Source organism: Balaenoptera borealis (assembly GCF_965194805.1).
Source record: "Balaenoptera borealis genome assembly, chromosome: 17".
NCBI classification, from domain to species: domain Eukaryota; kingdom Metazoa; phylum Chordata; class Mammalia; order Artiodactyla; family Balaenopteridae; genus Balaenoptera; species Balaenoptera borealis.
In genome coordinates this window covers 80138357-80156337 of record NC_138876.1, presented here as the reverse complement: position 1 = coordinate 80156337, position 17981 = coordinate 80138357, and the positions used below count along the sequence as shown (strand labels likewise).

Genomic DNA, 17981 nt, shown 5'->3' with positions numbered 1-17981 from the left:
CGCTGGACGGCACGTCTGCTCGCAGCGCTCCCACCGGGTACCTGACACGGATGCGAGCTGCGGGCGCACAGGGAGGGAGGAGCACCAAGGAAACGCATGCGTGCGCGTGCGTATGCGTGCGCGTGCGTATGCGTGCGCGTGCGCGTGGATGTGTGTGCACGTGCGCGGGAGTGCGTGTGGCCACGGGGACAGGTCGAGGTCAGGTTTGTCCCCCCTGGGAGAGAGCGGCATAGCTGGCAGTGTCCCCGCTGGAGGCCATGGAAAGTGCGCAGGGACCGCAGCTCCGCGGACCAAGGCGCCACCTGGGCTTTAAAGGGCTCCCACCTCCGTCCTTGAGGAGCTGAGCGAGGCCTGGGGCCTGGGGACCGGAGGCGGCAGCAGCGGCGGCAGCATCACCGAGCTTGTTGCAGAGACTCTCGGACTCCACCCCAGACCGGCTGGAGCCTCTTCACACGCTCCCCAGGGAATCGGCGTGCACCTGCGGGTGGGAAACGCAAGGGCTCCCCCATTCCACGCACTTGACATTTTGCCCCATCCCTCCTGACTGCAACACTCCCAATGTTTTCAAATGATGAACTTTTCATAGCCTCTTGCAAATTGTTGAAAAAGAGAAAAGGCTAAAAACAAGAAAACAGTGGTCCTGCAGAGAGCGGAGACCTTTCTCAACGCTGGCGGTGTCCTTGGAGGGGCTGCAGGGTGTCACCACGGCCAGGTCGAGTCCACGTTCAGGATTTCAGGATGTGGAGGTGCAGCAGCTGGTGACGCAGAGCCTGGCTTGAGGTACGTTCCAGCTCCGTGAATTTTTTAAGATTTATTTTATTTTTTTTAAATTTTTGCCTGTATTGGGTCTTCGTTGCTGCGCGCAGGCTTTCTCTAGTTGCGGCGAGCGGGGGCTACTCTTCGTTGCGGTGCGCGGGCTTCTCATTGCGGTGGCTTTTCTTATTGCGGAGCACGGGCTCTAGGTGCACGGGCTCCAGTAGTTGTGGCACGTGGGCTCAGTGGTTGTGGCTCAAGGGCTCTAGAGTGCAGGCTCAGTAGTTGTGGTGCACGGGCTTAGTTGCTACGCGGCATGTGGGATCTTCCCGGACCAGGGCTCGAACCCGTGTGGCCTGTACTGGCAGGCGGATTCTTAACCACTGCGCCACCAGGGAAGCCCTCCATGAATTTTTTACATTAGCTTCAGTTCAGGTCAGAATCTTTCCTCATGAGAATGAAATGTTTTTTTTTTTCTTTTAGAGGTAAAATATTAGTTTTTCTTTAATAAATTTTTATTTAAGAGTCGTTTTAGATTTACAGAAATACTGTGAAAGGAATACAAGGAGTTCCTAGACATCCCATATCCAGTTTCACCCATGTTAACATCATAACGTCCGTGTACATTTGTCATGATATTGTGACGTGAACTATGTGAATGACCCAATATTGATACATTATCACTAACTAAAGTCTACACTTGATTCATATTTCCCCAGTTTTTACCCAATGTCTTTATACTGTTCCAGGGTTGCATCCAGGATCTCATGCTACATTTAGTTGTTGTGTCGCCTTTGGCTGTGTCAATTTCTCAGACTTTCCTTACCTTGGAACATATTAATTTTAAGAACTCTTTCATTTTGGGAATGCTCCTTATTCCTCTAGCAGAGCAGAATCCTACTAAGTGAGGCCATATAACACTTCAAATCAGTTTTAAGAAAATAATTTCCTGGTTATGAGCTCCTTGAGGGTGGGTCTGATTTCTTGTAATCAATCTACAACCCCAGAAATTAGCACTAGTCCTGTTCCTGGCACAAACTGGTGCCCAGTACATGATGCAGCCAGTGCCTTGGTTTAGTTTTTATTATGTTCCCTACTAGGTATGTGCAGACTGGGGTTATAATGACCAGTGGGCTAAGGTCCATGCTCTTAAACATCTAGAGACAGAGGTAGAGACAATTAAGTAGATAAAAAATATTTTTATTTGGGAGCCTTGCTGGACCCACGTGCAGAATTCAGTGAGCGCGATAGTGATCGTTTTTCTGGTGGCCCATGGGGGTTAAGCAGAGCCAGGAAGGCCTTTCCGGGAGAGCTGAATCTTTTTTTTTTTTTTTTTTTTTTTAATATTTATTTATTTATTTGGCTGCGCTGGGTCTTAGTTGCAGCATGTGGGATCCTTTAGTTGTGGCATGTGGGATCTTTTAGTTGCGGCATGTGGGATCTTTTAGTTGCAGCATGTGGGATCTAGTTCCCTGACCAGGGTCGAACCTGGGCCCCCTGCATTGGGAGTGTGGAGCCTTAGCCACTGGACCACCAGGGAAGTCCCAGAGCTGAATCTTGAAAGATGACTTGGTGTTCAGCCAGCAGAAATGGGCGGAGAAGTCTTGTATTAGTTTATTTTCATTTGCTTTGGTAACTGATATTTGGAATTATTTTGGTTTAGATTTTGAGACTGAATCTGCAGTTTCAAACTATCTGGTAACCTCTAGCTTTTTGAAAATTCATTTACTTTATGCCAAAATGTAACTTCCTGGTTAAAAGAAGAAGGAAAAATAAAAAGTTGCCTTTCGAGTAGTGCTGTTTAATAGAACCTTCCATGACGATGAATATCTGTGCTGTGTCATACGATAGCCACCAGCCACGCATGGCTACTGGGCACTTTTAATGTGGCCAGCATTACTGAAGAACACAATTCTAAATCGTATTAAATTTTAATTAATTTAAATTTAAATAGCCACATATAACTGTTTCTATCGTATTGGGCAGTGCAGCCTTAGGACACTAACAAAGATCTACCGGGCATCACAGTTTAACAAGACAACTGAATTCAGGGGGAAAATTGGATTAAGAAGAGATGAGATGTAATTTCTTTGAAATATTGAAGGTTTTTAATATCAAGGGGAATATGACCTGGACAAATATTATTTTCTATGTTCCCCAGGGTGTTTTGCCTAAGTGCCTGGAATCCTGCCAACTGTTGTATAAAAGACTGTTCTGTGAACAACCTGCTGTACAATTGGGAGGTATTGTTTACATTGGACAATTCTGTTTGTTTTCCATTGAGGCATTTTATTTGCACATATGTGTTACATCCCTAGAAAAGGAATCCCAGGATTTTCCCTCCTGTGTATGTTTGTCTGGCGTCTTCGTGGTCCATGATGCCAGCTGAGGTTGTTAGGACAGTGAAACCACACTGAAAAGACGGAAGCAGGTTATTCTGCCATTTTTCTAGATCTTTGAGCTGCACATCAAATCTGGGGCTGATCGCGCCACACTTGTGTAACCTGCCCGTGAAGATCACAGCAGTTTTCCCAGCTCTGCGGTCATCAGTGATTTCAAATTTGCCAATGTAACCATGTTTCACCATCACAGAAACCAGACGATGGTTTTGGAGCACAGCCCGATAAGAACCTGGCATCTGCCTCTCTTTTAGGAATTGTTGATGGTCTTGAGAGCATCAGCCAGGACATTCATGCCCACCATTATGGCGGCATTCATGCCCACCATTATGGCGGCATTCATGCCCACCATTATGGCGGCATTCATGCCCACCATTATGGCGGCATTCATGCCCACCATTATGGCGGCATGGAAAGATGGTGGAGAGAGAGCTGGACGATTCTGATTATCCATCTGCACCAAGAGGTTTGCAAGTTGTAAATACTTTGCAATTTTAAAACATAGGTATGGATTAACGTTGTCCAACAGACACTTGTGAATGGCAACAGAAAATGCATACATAATAGGGAGTAAGGAAAATGTAACAAATACTTGCTTTTTGATGGCTTAAGGGGTTCAGAAGTCTCTTAACAAGAGAGTTACTTTTCTCAAGTTTCCCAGGCCTTTTAATAGGCTTTACAATTTTCAGTCTTCTTCTTCTTCCCCGAGCAAACAGATTTTGGCCTAAATCTTAGCAACTGTGGAGAAATTAGTGATTGTATGTTATCGTGTGTTGTGTACTTTATCCATACCCCTTTCTTACTTCAACAAATGATGGCGCCTTGGTTAATTTAACTCGGTGGCCTCAACGTTGTTTTAAACTCTGTGCACTGGAGAGAAGCCAGGAGCACTTGTCTTCAGGTAAGACACACTCTCCGGGGCAGGTGTGGGGCGAGAGGGGAAGGGAGGAGGGGTGAGGAGAGAGGAGGGGGCCTTCAGAAGGGGGTCCTAGGGAGAGGCTTCTTGCGAGAAGGAGAGGGACGGGATTTACATGGGCAGTTTCTTCAACTTTACAAAGGACTCACAAGATGTGTTCATACGTTTACCTTTACAGCCTTGGAGACACAGGCAGAAGAGGTTGCTTTGGGAAGAACTGTGTAGTTGGGCCGATCAGACAGGAAAAGGGACTGACTTTTCACAGTGTGTCTTGCCCTTCCCTTTGACTTCTGTTCTCTGTGCAAGTAGTATCTTTTCAAAAAATAATTTCATTTAAAGTGATTAAACTTAAAACAGAAGGAAACAGGAGAAGCTATTCCACTGTTGACATCTCTTGAATTACGCGATACGTACTCCAGTACATGGCGCACATTTCATTCCCTGTGGTTGGCATAGACTTACTTCCTCAAATGGACTTCTCTGTGAACCCAAGAGAAGTGTTCTCTGGAGCCATCTCTGAGGTTTCTCCTAAGCTAGAAGGTGCCATGAGGAGACCATCTCCCCTTCTCCCTGTGACCTTTCCCTAGCTTCACGGCCACCGGCCATGGTGCACGGTCTCATTTCCGTGGCTATCTGATCCTGCGCTGGTTTCCCAGCTGGGTTACAGCTGGGATTGAGCAATGGGCCTGCCCTGCCCTGTTAGCACTGCATCTTCATACAATGCCTCCCTGCTGGGACTTAACAACCTTCGGCGTATAGGACACTTAGCAGGTGCTCCCTAACTGTAGCTACCGCCATACATAGCAAGTCTATTAACAACACGCATTTCCAAATAATACATTTCCAATTTCTAAATTTTTAATTTATCGGAACCGTAGTTGGTGCAACAATATTTCCATAAAGTAAGAGTATTCGGACAGTGCTCTATTTTCTGTGCCTCTTTTGTGACCTCTACTTCAAGTAGTCTTTTGATACATTTTTCACTTTACATTTACTAACTAAAAGGAAGCTAGCTGTATCCAGTGAAGGACTTTAAGATTTTATCATTTTGTAGAGAAAACAAGCACTTCGGTAGACATGATTATGACTAAGTAACGTCACAATAATAAGGCTCGACTTTGGCAAAGAAATAATTTTCCCCAAATGTGGGAAATTTCTAATGAATAGTTTGTAAGAAACCAAAGCTGTGAATTTATACATAAAGATTCTGTTTGAATGAATCTCAACTATTTTACTTACAAGTTGAGAGTAAAGGTACCAGGGAAAAGAGGTTATTTTATTTTATTTTTTTATTTTAATTAAGAAAAATGGAAGTATGGTTGCTGTACAATATTATATAAGTTACAGGTGTACAGTATAGTGATTCACAATTTTTAAAGGTTGTACTCTATTTATAGTTGTTATAAAATATTGGCTATATTCCCCGTGTGGTACAATACATCCTTGTAGCTTATTTTATACCTAATAGTTGGTACCTCTTATTCCCCTATCCCTCTATAGGGATATATCCTTCCCCTCTCCCCACTGGTGACCACGAGTTTGTTCTCTATATCTGTGAGTCAGCTTCTTTTTTGTTATATTCACTAGTTTGTTGTATTTTTTAGATTCCACATATAAGTGATATGGAAAGAGGTTTTTATCTATTTGTTTATTTAGGCCTTGCCTTGCGGCTTGTGTGGCTTTCGGAATCTTAGTTCCCCAACCAAGGATGGAATTGGGCCCCTGGCAGTGAAAGCGCCGAGTTCTAACCACTGGACCGCCGGGGCAGTCCCTAGAAAGAGGTTATTTTTAAAAGTGAAATCCGATTGTATGATTGTAAATTCAAAGAGGAAAACTGTTCCCCTTGAGCAATTCTGAGTTCGTACGTACACGGAAGCTAGATTTTAAGGTTTTCTTTCTGTTCTCTGAGCTTCCAATTGTTGCGTCAGGCCAGACGTGCAGGGTGACTGAACTCTCGTCTCCTGCTCCTGTCCAGTCGAGTCCAGTGGCTTTGCCATCGCCCAGCGCCACTCCCTCTAAACACTCCTAGTGTGCCGCCCCCGCCTGCCCCGAACCAGCTCTTCCCAAGTCCTCCCACAACCTCTGTGCTTCAGTTGGGTCATTTGTCACTGTCCCCATGGCACGTAATGATTCCCTATTGAAGGACCGCGGGCAGTCCTCGCCCGGAGATCTGCCCTGTTTCTCCCCAGTCCCAGTTCTAAAGTCCCAGCTCCACAGCTCCCGCTGCCAGAGAGCTTTCCCTGATGGCAACAGCCCACACTCATCCCCGCTCCGTGTCGCTCCTATAATACATGTGAGCCGCCAGCACTTAGCTGCCAATTACATGGTGTCAGAATATCTTTGTATTGTCTCTGGTATGTTCTGCCTTCCCCTTCCAAATAGATGGCACTGTCTCTGAGGGCAGACACAGTAGTTAAATAGCCACTATATTCCCGGTTACTTCTTGAACGTACTGGTTACGTTGTAGCACTCAATGAATTTACTTTTGGGTACCTGTTTTTTCTTATTTTAAAAGTAATAGCAAACCCTTAGAATAAATTCCTTAGCATGGGTTTACTGGATCAAAGTATACAAACTTGTTACTGCCCTCCCCCAAAAAAGTAAAATTGATAATGACACATCACAGGACATTATGAGAAAAGAACAAGAGACAACACCCAGATAGCTACAGTCCTGCTACCAGTTTGTTTGGCTTCCTTATAGTGTTTTGTTTTGTTTTGTTTTTAATTAATTTTTTTACTGAAGTATAGTTGATTTACAATGTTGTGTTAGTTTCAGGTGTACAGCAAAGTGATTCAGATATATACACACACACCTATATATATGAATATATATATAGAATGAATATACATGAATATGTGTGTATATTCTTTTTCAGATTCTTTTCCCATATAGGTTACTACAAAATACTGAGTGTAGTTCCCTGTGCTATACAGTAGGTCCTTGTTGGTTATTATGTTAAATATATAGTATTGTGTATTTCCTTACAGTGTTTTTCAAAAGCACCTTTTGATATTCGTGTCATCAAATATACATACAGCTTTTTGTCTTGCTTTTTTCATATAACATTTAACGGAAGGAGTACTTTTTGATTAAGAAAAACGCACTAATAAGATATTTGCTGACCACCTGCGACGTATAAGGCACAGGAGGATGAGGAGGATACTTGCTAGGAAGGGAGAGTCTGTCATTGTGCAGCTGTGTCCGTGGTGGAACTAAGAAGGCCTTGGGCAGCGAGCAGGCTGTCAGATGATGCGGGCCATCGGCACGGACTAGATGAGCAGCTGCCGTGTGCTGGGCCCCTTCCGGGTGCTGGGATGTAGCGTGAACCAACGGGAGGCGTGCATAGGGAGGCTGCCCTCCAATGGGGAAACAGACATGAACCAGACAGATGGCCATGATCCGGCCATAGGAGATAAAGCAGAGTAGGGAGTTAGAGAGTGACAGCGCTGCTCTTTGAGCTGATGGAAGGAGGGAGGGTAATGAATAGAGGGGGAGAGACCTCCCGGAAGAGGGAACAGCAGTGCCGAGGCCACAGGCCAGTGAGGCAACGCATGGAGGCCAGCGTGGCTGCAGCTGTCTTCGGCCCTAGTTCTTTCTTTTGTTAAGTCTATTTTTTTTAAAATTTATTTATTTTATTTATTTATTTTTTGGCTGCGTTGGGTCTTCGTTGCTGCGCGCGGGCTTTCTCTAGTTGCGGCGAGCGGGGGCTGCTCTTTGTTGCGGTGCACGGGCTTCTCACTACAGTGGCTTCTCTTGTTGTGGAGCACAGGCTCTAGGCGCGCGGGCTTCAGTTGTGGCGCGTGGGCTTAGTTGCTCCGCGGCATGTGGGAACTTCCTGGACCGGGGCTCGAACCTGTGTCCGCTGCATTGGCAGGCAGATTCTCAACCACTGTGCCACCAGGGAAGCCCCCGGCCCTAGTTCTGTTGAGACAGGTGTTTAATTTGTTTAGTTTCAAGAAGATGCTTTATAGACAACAATATTTAATATAATATGATGAACATTCAATGCTTTACATATATTATCTATAATTGTTAAAACAACTACCGAGACTAGGTGTTTCATTTTGGTATTTATGGTACGATATATATAAATTAAAAAAAACAAATATTACTCCATATTGTTTATGAATAGAAACAATAGTTAAAGTGTAAAAACATGGACGGGGAAGGTACATAATTACCAAATTCAGGTTAGTAGCTCCCTCTGGGGAGGGAGGGAAGGGAATGGGGTTGGGGGATGGGGAGTTTGCAAATGGGTCTGTGATGCTCTATTTCTTTTTGTTAAGCTTGTGATATATAAATGTTACTGAATATTCGATTTTTGTCATTACTTTTGTGTGTTGCATATATGTGTGTGTATATCACAGATTTAGACTCAAAAATAATTACGTTTAACTTCAAGCCAGTGCTGATTTTAGTTGCTTACTTCAAAGTGAATAGCCCCTACGAAAGAAAAGCTCACGGTAAAAACTACCGCCCAGCCCACACTCCCCGTACTCAGCAAGGTAGGCAATGAGAATGGTCTCCCAGATCCCATTTACAGAAGGAGAATCCTCTCCCTCTGAACCAGCCTGCCGTGTACGAACGTCACATGACGAGGCAGTGTGATCACAGAATGGTGGGTGGTGGCCTTGCCCGTGAGCTAGCGCGTGGGGCATCACAGCTTGGGGAGAGCGGGTAGGCTGTTGCCAGCGGCGGCTGGGTCTGGGGCTGAGCCTGCCACGTACCATACCGGCCACGAGGGCAGCGTCCGCTCACACCAGGGCTGCTGTCTTTCCTTCAGGCCACTGCCCAGAAATTGTTAGAGTATCAGCGACAGTGCCTCCGATTCTTAGGAAAACATCTTTATTCTCCAATAACGTAAGGGTTTCTGAAAAAACATTACACGACTGTCCTGCCTAAAGTATCTGCTCAGGGAAAGGGGAGCGGGGGGTGGTGGGATGAACTGGGAGATTGGGATGGACATGTATACACTAATATGTATACAGTAGATAACTAATACGAGCCTGCTGTATAAAAAGAAATAAAATTCAAAAAAATAAAGTATCTGCTCAGATACTTCAATTAGCAGCTCTCACATATACAGACAAATACAAAAATAGTCTTTGGTGCTCTAGGAACCTCTAGAAGAGATAACATCACACAGAGAAATGCAGTTAAGTTGAAGCGTGAAAGAGATCACGTGAAAAGCATCTGGCTTCTGCCTTAACTTGTCCTAAGTTAAATAAATAAATAAGCTATCTGAAGTAGTTGCCCCTAAGGCAGGAGAATAGTAGACAGAAATGGGCTAAAATAATCATATGGTAGCTTGGATTTTTTTTTTTTTTTTTGAGAGTTATGTTTTCTTCAGCAGAACTTTTTAGGACTTCAAGCCCAGGAGGCAACATCTCAAGTAACCCTGAGAGAACTGGGTAGCTTGGATTTTTAACTTTATAAGATAAGCAGTGGATTTGCTATGTGTTTTTTTTAAAAGAGATTTCAGGATGGCAGAATATTATTAAAAGTTATTGCAGGTGAGGAGTGGAGAGGGTGGGACAGTTATTTTTCACTTTAAAAGTTCTCTTTTGCTTGAATTTTTATAAAATCATGATTTTTTTCTACAAATAGCTTTAAAGAGAGTGACTGAATCTCTTTTATTAATGGAGAAAAACAACACATCTTATGGTCACTTAAAACTTTAATTATTAAAACCATGTTTTAATTCTCAGACTTACTTTGCCATATGTGTTTTATCCCCATTTGATACATGAAGATATTGGGGCACAAAACAGAAGATAATTTGTCTAAGGCATCAGGTTGGTGATGAAGCCAGTACTGAGACTTGAGTCTCCTCTTTTGTATTTTTTCTTTCTTTCTTTTTTTTATGAAGCATAGTTGTTTTACAGTATTGTGTTAATTTCTGCTGCACAACAAAGTGATTCAGCTATAAATATATATACATTATTTTTTCATATTCTTTTCCACTATGTTTTATCATAAGATATTGAATATAGTTCCCTGTGCTATGAGTCTCCTGTATTTTAGTTGAATTATATTTTCTTACTAGATTCTCCTGGTGTTCAGGTGCTAATTAAATTCTTCTCTGAGAAGAAAACAGCCATAGGAATCTGAAAGTTCCCAGAATTTTATCTGGAATGAACTCCCCTCACCTCAGTGTTCTGTTCAAATTTCAACTATATAAGTAAACTTTATTAATATATTTTCCTCCATGATTTGTTAAAATTGTTAAAATTTTCTTCTGTGTTTTCAAAACCAATTTCTGATTTGCCATTTATCATAACCAAGATGTAAAAGCAAAAAGATTTTTTAGGCCTCCAAGTTTTTGTTTAATAAAAGAATTTAAAAAGGCAAAGCAAAACACAAAACTTTATAGCTGAATCACATGGGATCCATATGTATTTTTTAAAATAAATAAATTTATTTATTTGTTTTTGGCTGCGTTGGGTGTTCGTTGCTGTGCACGGGCTTTCTCTAGTTGCGGCGAGCGGGGGCACATATAATGCCTAACACATATAATACCAGGCATGTTTCTAAATGCTTGGTATATATTAATGTGATCAGTCCTCCCACCGAGCGTATGGGGCAGCTACCGTCATTGCTCTCACTTTATAGACGGGGGGTAGGGGTGAGGGTTGCGCTGTGGCACGGAGTGACAAGGTGATGTGTCACCACCCACTGCCCCAGAGCTGCAGGGCTGGACTTGAACCCAGGCCGTCTGCCAGCTGCTCTGACCACTGTGCTCTAGCATCTCTCTAGAAGGCAAAGCTCTGGGGTTTACAAAATCTCCATTATTCCAGGTGATTCTCTTATAGTCACTTTGAAACTTTTCTTTGGGTTCACAATTTGGCCGGGATCACCTACGTTTGAGGGACCAGGTCTCCGGGCTGCAGTGGTGTGCACCTCTGAGCGCTCTGGATTTAAACAATGCTGTTCTCCTTGTTCTCCTAGTCGTCGGATGATTTTTAGTTCCTTATTTATTCTCATTCACTCAGAAACCAAACGTGAAATGTACTAAGTGCGAGATGAAAAGAGTGGCGGGTTTCAAAATTCAGCGCGAGGCTCCTGCGATTCAGCCCGAGGCTCCTGCGAACATGTAAGCTCAGAGTTTCTCTCCCACAGGTTCCCTGCAGCCCCAGTCCCTCCCAGTGAGGGCCCCATCAGATGCAGATTTCTGGTTCCAAGTTAAGGTGTTGTTTTCCTTTGCGCATTATCCATCACCCAGCCTTGAGCTATCTGGAAGGACCCTCCACCTCCAAAGAGAAGGCACTTCATTTTCACACCCACCTGGCTAGCGATGAAAGCAGGATAAGAGGTCCTTGAGGGATCAGATATCATGTGACAGACCTTTAGAACAAACATTTATGGAGGCCCTATTTTGTATAAGGCAATGCAGAGAGCAGTCTTTTCCCCATAAAGGGTGGTAGACATCTTAAATCCTGCTAATGAAGTTTAACAATGAGGATTAGGACGAGGCTGGGGGGAGTGGAAGAGGCTGGCTAGAGGACAGTCAGTTTGCCCTGATTCCAAACAAATTTAACATGCCTGGGAAGGAATCGCCCTTTGCTTTCCTCCACTGAGACGTCTGTAACCTGGCCCATGGTATTCGGGTTATTCAGGCTAGTATGAATAATCTAAGGCTTTTGTTCAGAACTTGCAAGTCACTGTGCTCAGTTTTCTCAAAGAAGTTTCCGTCCTTGGCCTGGTTAAACTCCCCCCGCCCCCCATGGCATCAAGCACTTGACAACATGGTGAGAACTCTTCAGGTCTTAAAAAGTCTCTGGTTGATCTGACCCGGGCTTAAAGAAGTCATTCATCATTCTTGGGAACGGTGGCATTGAGTCCAGGAAGACAGCCACAGGGGGCCTCAGGGGGCCTGCCCTCTCCTACCACCCCTGCTCCAGGCCTGGGCCAGCTGGTTCACTCCTGCAAACGTTAGGAAACGTGAGCTATTAAAAATCCAGACCTGGAGGAATGGTCCCGGGATGTGACTCACTCTAGGTGACTTGTTTCAGTGGCGGTTCCCGTGGAAACCTGTCATACCTGTTCCAGCTCCAGTGACCTTTCTGCCCTGTGCCAGCTCCTGCCCCCAGCATGTGGTGAGGTATGACCACCACCACTGGCCAGAGAGGGAAACCCAGGGGCTCTAGCCGTGCACAGAGCAGAGGTCCCAGATCCTGGAAGCTGGTTGCTTACTTTTAGGTGGGTTTTAATTTGCCCCAGTGAGGTGTTTCTTAGCTGTGTAGGGATTTGGGTATTTGCTAAAAAAAGAACTGCTGTCAGTGTTGAGTGAACGAGTGTGTGTGTGTGTGTGTGTGTGTGTGTGTGTGTGTGTGTGTGTGTTTGCTTTTTCCCAGCTCTGTAGTTCTCCCCAACTGCATCTTATTCATTCTCACCTGTTGTTGTTTGCTTGTTGTTACTGTTTTGCTAGTTCAGGTTCATTTTTTCTCAGGGTTGATGTACCACCTATGTTCAATTGCAAGGCAAAAATTGGTATTGTGAACCTGAGTAAATCCTGAAACTGCTTTCAAAAAGAAGTATTTCATGTTTACCACAAATGTTAATAGGACTTCTTTAGGTGGAAAAGAAATGCAGGTTTTAGTTTGCCAAATCTTGGGAATCACTGAATTGTGGAACTTTCTTTTTTTCCTCCCTTTCAGTTATTTAGTAAAAATAGGAAGAAAACTTTTACTGATGGTGAATTTTGGAACGATCCTACCCACTTCTGAATAAGTTATTCTCATGTTTGATTCTTCTCTTGGGAGGCCCGTAGTCTCTCTCCTTGGGAGGCAGTAAGGGAACCTCAGTAGAATGCAGTATGTATCTGTTGTTTTCTTGAAAATCAAGATCAGGTCTTCTAGAAAACGATCTTGTAACTAGAGCCAGAAATGATGAAATTAGTAGGTTTAAAAAATCTTGTTATGGATTCACAGAGACAGAGGAGAAGACAGTCACGCGGCGGGCGGGTGGAATGAGGGAGCTGGACCGCTCTGTGCTTGGATAACAGAGCTCGTCATCGTGGTGTGCTACCCACGCCCAAGCCCCTTCCTCCTCGGTGTCTCCAGCCTTTTTGTCTTTGCTACTTAAATCTCCAACGATATTACCACGTTGGTTACTCTGGTGCCTTCTTCTTGCTTCTCTGTACACGCCTCCTCCTCAAAGTCTTCTCCTAGTCTGTACTTTTTATTTGCAAAACCTTTTCACATCACTTTTGGAGTCTTTTTTGGGGAAGCTCATTAAAAACATTCTCCTGGATTCTGGATCTCCTTCTGAGGGCTGTGTCCCTTTAGCTATGATGTCATCAGAGCCTGTACACTGGATCAATATTTTTAAAAATTTTTTATTATTTTACTTTTGGATCAATATTTTATTTTTTAAAAAAATTTATTTATTTTATTTATTTATTTTTGACTGTGTTGGGCCTTCATTGCTGCGCACGGGCTTTCTCTAGTTGTGGTGAGCGGGGGCTACTCTTCGTTGCCGTGCGTGGGCTTCTTATTGCGGTGGCTTCTCTTGTTGTGGAGCATGGGCTCAAGGCACGCGGGCTTCAGTAGTTGTGGCTCGCAGGCTCAGTAGTTGTGGCTCGCGGGCTCTAGAGCGCGGGCTTCAGTAGTTGTGGCGCACGGGCTTAGTTGCTCCTCAGCATGTGGGATCTTACCGGACCAGGGCTCGAACCTGTGTCCCCTGCCTTGGCAGGTGGATTCTTAACCTCTGCGCCACCAGGGAAGTCCCTGGATCAATATTTTACACTATATCTAACAAAGCCCTTTACGTCCAGTGGTTTAGTTTTTTTGGTGTTTGGCCAGTATCAAAGTCTGTGGAACAAAAGACACACTAGTTACTTCAGTAAGCAAACAACATACCCCATTATCCCTTGATTTAAAAAAAAAATTTTGTTCTGGTGCTTACTGTTAACTCTTTCAACAACAATTTGAGTAGTCCTTCCATGTCCTCACTTTCAAGAAGGACAGAGATGTTTAAATGAGCCTTGGGATAATATTTTGATGTGATGACAACTTGCCCTCAAGTCTTCTACTTTTTTGTCTTTCTGGAAAATAGAGATGTCATTTCACCTTTTTGGGATATTGTCTAGTATTGCTTAAATTGTTTAAAATAAATTTCCTCTATTTTGAACAGTTTTCAATTTACAGGAAAATTGTGGAAACAGTGCAGAGAGTTCACACAAACCCTGCCTCCCCATCACTGACATCTGAGGTTAGTATGGGATGCTTGTTACCATCGTGAACCAAGGCATGGTTATTAGCTAAAGTGCATACTTTATACCGATTCCTTAGTTTTCCCTAATGCCCTTTCTCTGTTCCGGGATCCCATCCAGGGTCCCGTGTTACGTTTAGTCACCCTGTGTCCTCTGTCCCTCAGGCCTTGCTTGTTTTTGGCGTCCTCCGCGGTTCTGAGGAGCGCTAGTCCAGTGTTTTTGGAGACTACTCCTCAGCAGTTCTTTCCCCGTGTTTCTCGTGATTAGCTTAGCATGGGGATATGGTTTACAGGGAGACCTCAGAGGTCAGGTGCTGTTTTCATCACGTCACGTCTTGGGCCAGCACTCTTGCTGTGACACCACTGTTGGCGTTGACTTTGATCTCCTGCCCAAGCCGTGCTGGTCAGACTTCTCCACTGTCAAGTTACTTTCCCCACTTTCCTCACTGTGCTTATTGCAATTAAGCTACACTGTGCAGTGAACTCTTCAGGGATCGAGGGTCACGCTTCACCTCCTTCAGGGTGGAGTGTCTACCTAAATTGTCTGGAGGTCTTCTGCATGAGAGATGGGTCTCTTCTCCCCCATTTATTTATTATTCATCTGTATCAGTATGGACTCGTGGGTATTCATTTTATGCCTTGGGTTATAATCTGATACTGACTTATTTTATTTGGTGGCTGAAATTGTTCCAGCTTTTGCCATCAAGAGCTCTCTACTGGACTCCTTTGGCATATTCCCATCAACGTGGGTTTTTTGTTTTTGTTTTTCAAGCATTTCCTTATTTCCTGGTACTATGGAGTGCTCCAGACTTATCTTGTATATTCCCTGCCCCAGTCCTAGAAGCAGCCATTTCTCCAAGAAGCTCTGGTTCCTCGTATTGGTGAGTGGTGTTAGAAACCAAATCTGGGTGCTTGACGTGCTTGTCGGTATTGGGGTATCATTGCTTCTAGGCTCTTGTAGCTGAGAGAGCAAGGAAATGTCTGTGTGTACACTAACCTGTGTGTATACATATATCTGTAAGTATTTCTGTATGTGAGCATCTGTATCTATAAATAAACTAAATGTGAGTTCATCCTGAAATCTCCAACGATATTACCACGTTGGTTACTCTGGTGCCTTCTTCTTGCTTCTCTGTACACACCCACTCCAGCAGTGACAAATATGACCCCCTGACCTGCCATCCATTTGCTTAATTGTTCAATTCAAGTGTACATGTATAGTGGTATCAGAATTGTTAACTTGCATTCCCATGGGGAGCCATTTCATCAGAGTACAGGGCTCTACACAGTTTTATTTGCCTTTAATCTTACAGACTCCACTCATTTCCAAAGTTACTTAGGTCAGTACCTCCCCCCCCCCCCCCAGTCTCTCCACCCGTTGAGTGAGGTGGTTTCATCCATTTGTAATACAGTTCAATTCTCCTGTCATGGTCTGTATTCCATTCTGGGACACCCCACCTCCTAAATGATTTTTTTAAGTATTTTAAAATAAAAACTTAACTATTATGTAAGCAAATATGATATGGCAAGTCACATTTTACAGTACAAGTTTGTTTAGTTGGTGCATAGCTTCTTTATGATCTGAAAATTCTAAAGAATAAATTATTAGAGAAGCAACCCAAAGTGATTAATTTAGCATTTATTGAACACTTACTATGGAAATGGGTAGAAAAAACTAATATACAAGTTCTGTCATCCAACTTTATCATCTAATAAGTGTATGCATTACTTGAAAGTTGAAAGAAGCTTAAAATAATGACCATAGATAAAGTTGATGGAGAAGATATATTTTTTGTTAGAAATTTGGGAGAAAAACTTTTTATTTAACCATGTATTATTACCTTTAAAAAAACACAATTGGCATAAAGGCTATCCATTTTTATATTCCATTTTATATTCTTAAAATAACATAATATTAAATATGACAAAAGCTTTCTTTCAGTGGGACATTTTAGGTGGTTCTGAACTCCTGCCCCTCTGCCCTCTCTCATTGCCTGAGTTGCTGCGTTAAGGCCAGGTTAACCTCTGCTGCTTCTGCTAGAAGCCCAGGGAACTCATCTATCTCTGATTGTCCGAGTAGGTAATTCCTTCTTCCTCCCTGGTATTTGGGTTGGGTCAGCGTGATTTATGCTAGTAGGTAATTTTATTCACATTTCTTCATTGTTTGAGAAGGCTGAAGTTGAGTAATGATGTCACCTTTAACACCAGCAGGCCTATTTAACCCTACATTTGGTTTATTTAAGTTAATACCATCCGGTCCTTGCCTGTTTTGATTTTTCCGAATCTTTGAACTTTGCCCCCTCTTTCTTCTTGATAAACCTGGGGTCTGCCCTTACCATCCTGCTTGGTCTCTTGAGATTTGCAAATTACAGGTCTAATCTGGATTAGAAAAGACATTCCTGTGCATCTAAAAAAATCTCCACCCAGCTATTACTGATACAGTCACAGAATAGATTTGAAATCACCAGTTACAGGATAAAGGAAAGATAAATCAGTGGGAGTCGTGTCTCCCTGTCATGAAGCCTAGTTTTTGACCCTGAGAGTTAGGAGGCCTGACGGTCACTTGCTGCTCTGTGCTTGGTCTTTAATTCCTGGTGTCGGTGTCCAGGCTGTTCCACGAGAGGGGCCGGCTTGCTTTGGCCTGGGGGATGACCACGGAAATGCCGACCTGCCAGGTATTCATGTGACTGCATGCGTTCCCAAAATGTTCTTAACGTCCCACAGTCACCTTCAGAGCTGACTCGTTTGGGGCTGTCACTCGGTGAGGCCAGAGCTGTGGATTTGAGGCAAAAACCCATCAGGTCTCAGGAGTCACGTTGTCATTTCTGTCTGTCTGGAAGCCAGTATAACCTCAGAGCAGGTTTCCACTCTAGATCCTCAGGGGAGAGAAAAGTGAGTTCATTCCCGCTGCATCGGTCCACAACAAGAACTTTTATTACAATAAGAACAGGTGGTCATGGTAGAAAATCAGAAAGTAGAGCAAAAATAAAAAATTAAAACCTATCCCGCTCCTTCACTTCAACTCGCTCCTCTGACACTTGTGTGTATCCTTCTGCGTATCTTTCTCTATGTGCAAATAAGTCCATTATTATTATTATTATCAGAATGATATCACACGGTACACACTGTTTTGTGACCTGTTTTGTCAGCCAGCCATTTCCATTTCAATCGATTTTCTTCTCATGGCCTCTCCAAACCATATTCAGATTTCCCCCAAATGTCCTGACTGCTGGTTTTGCAAGTAAGTATCCAACCTGACGTCCTGCGTTGCATGTGGTTGTTATCAACTATGTGTAAGGAACAGTTTCCATTTCTATCAGCATTTGCCAAAACGGAATAGTGTGTTTCATCAGAACTGGCGCTAACCAGCTGACTCAGATAAACACCATGAACTTTGAGGGACCTCGTACATCAGACCCTAACTGGCTCTCACTGAACACTGTTTCTTGGCCAATGGACGATGGGGCTTTTTTAACCCGTCTTTTACTCTAGACTCTGCCCTCCTCAGAGTGCTAACCTTCATTCCTTAGTTAACATAACCAGCACACCTAGCCTCCACCATCTTCAACCCCTGACTTTCCCCCTGAGAGAACTACTCAGTAGATTTCTTTATTGCTGTGTGTTTCCTTGCCTGGCCGGGAAATAATAACTTGACTCTCTTTCTTTCTTTTCCTTCTTTTCTTTCTTCCTTTCTTCCT

At 43.6% G+C, this 17981-nt stretch overlaps 1 long non-coding RNA gene and 1 pseudogene across 2 annotated transcripts in view; one reads left to right on the top strand and one right to left on the bottom strand.

Annotated features, from left to right (window-relative positions):
- Window positions 1-17981, top strand: part of LOC309615341 — a 53783-nt gene that overhangs the window by 23662 nt on the left and 12140 nt on the right. The gene's annotated exons all lie outside the window — the stretch shown is intronic.
- LOC309615325 (small ribosomal subunit protein uS8 pseudogene) lies at window positions 67-7658 on the bottom strand (annotated as a pseudogene). The gene has a single exon. The product of its transcript is annotated as a small ribosomal subunit protein uS8 pseudogene (transcript).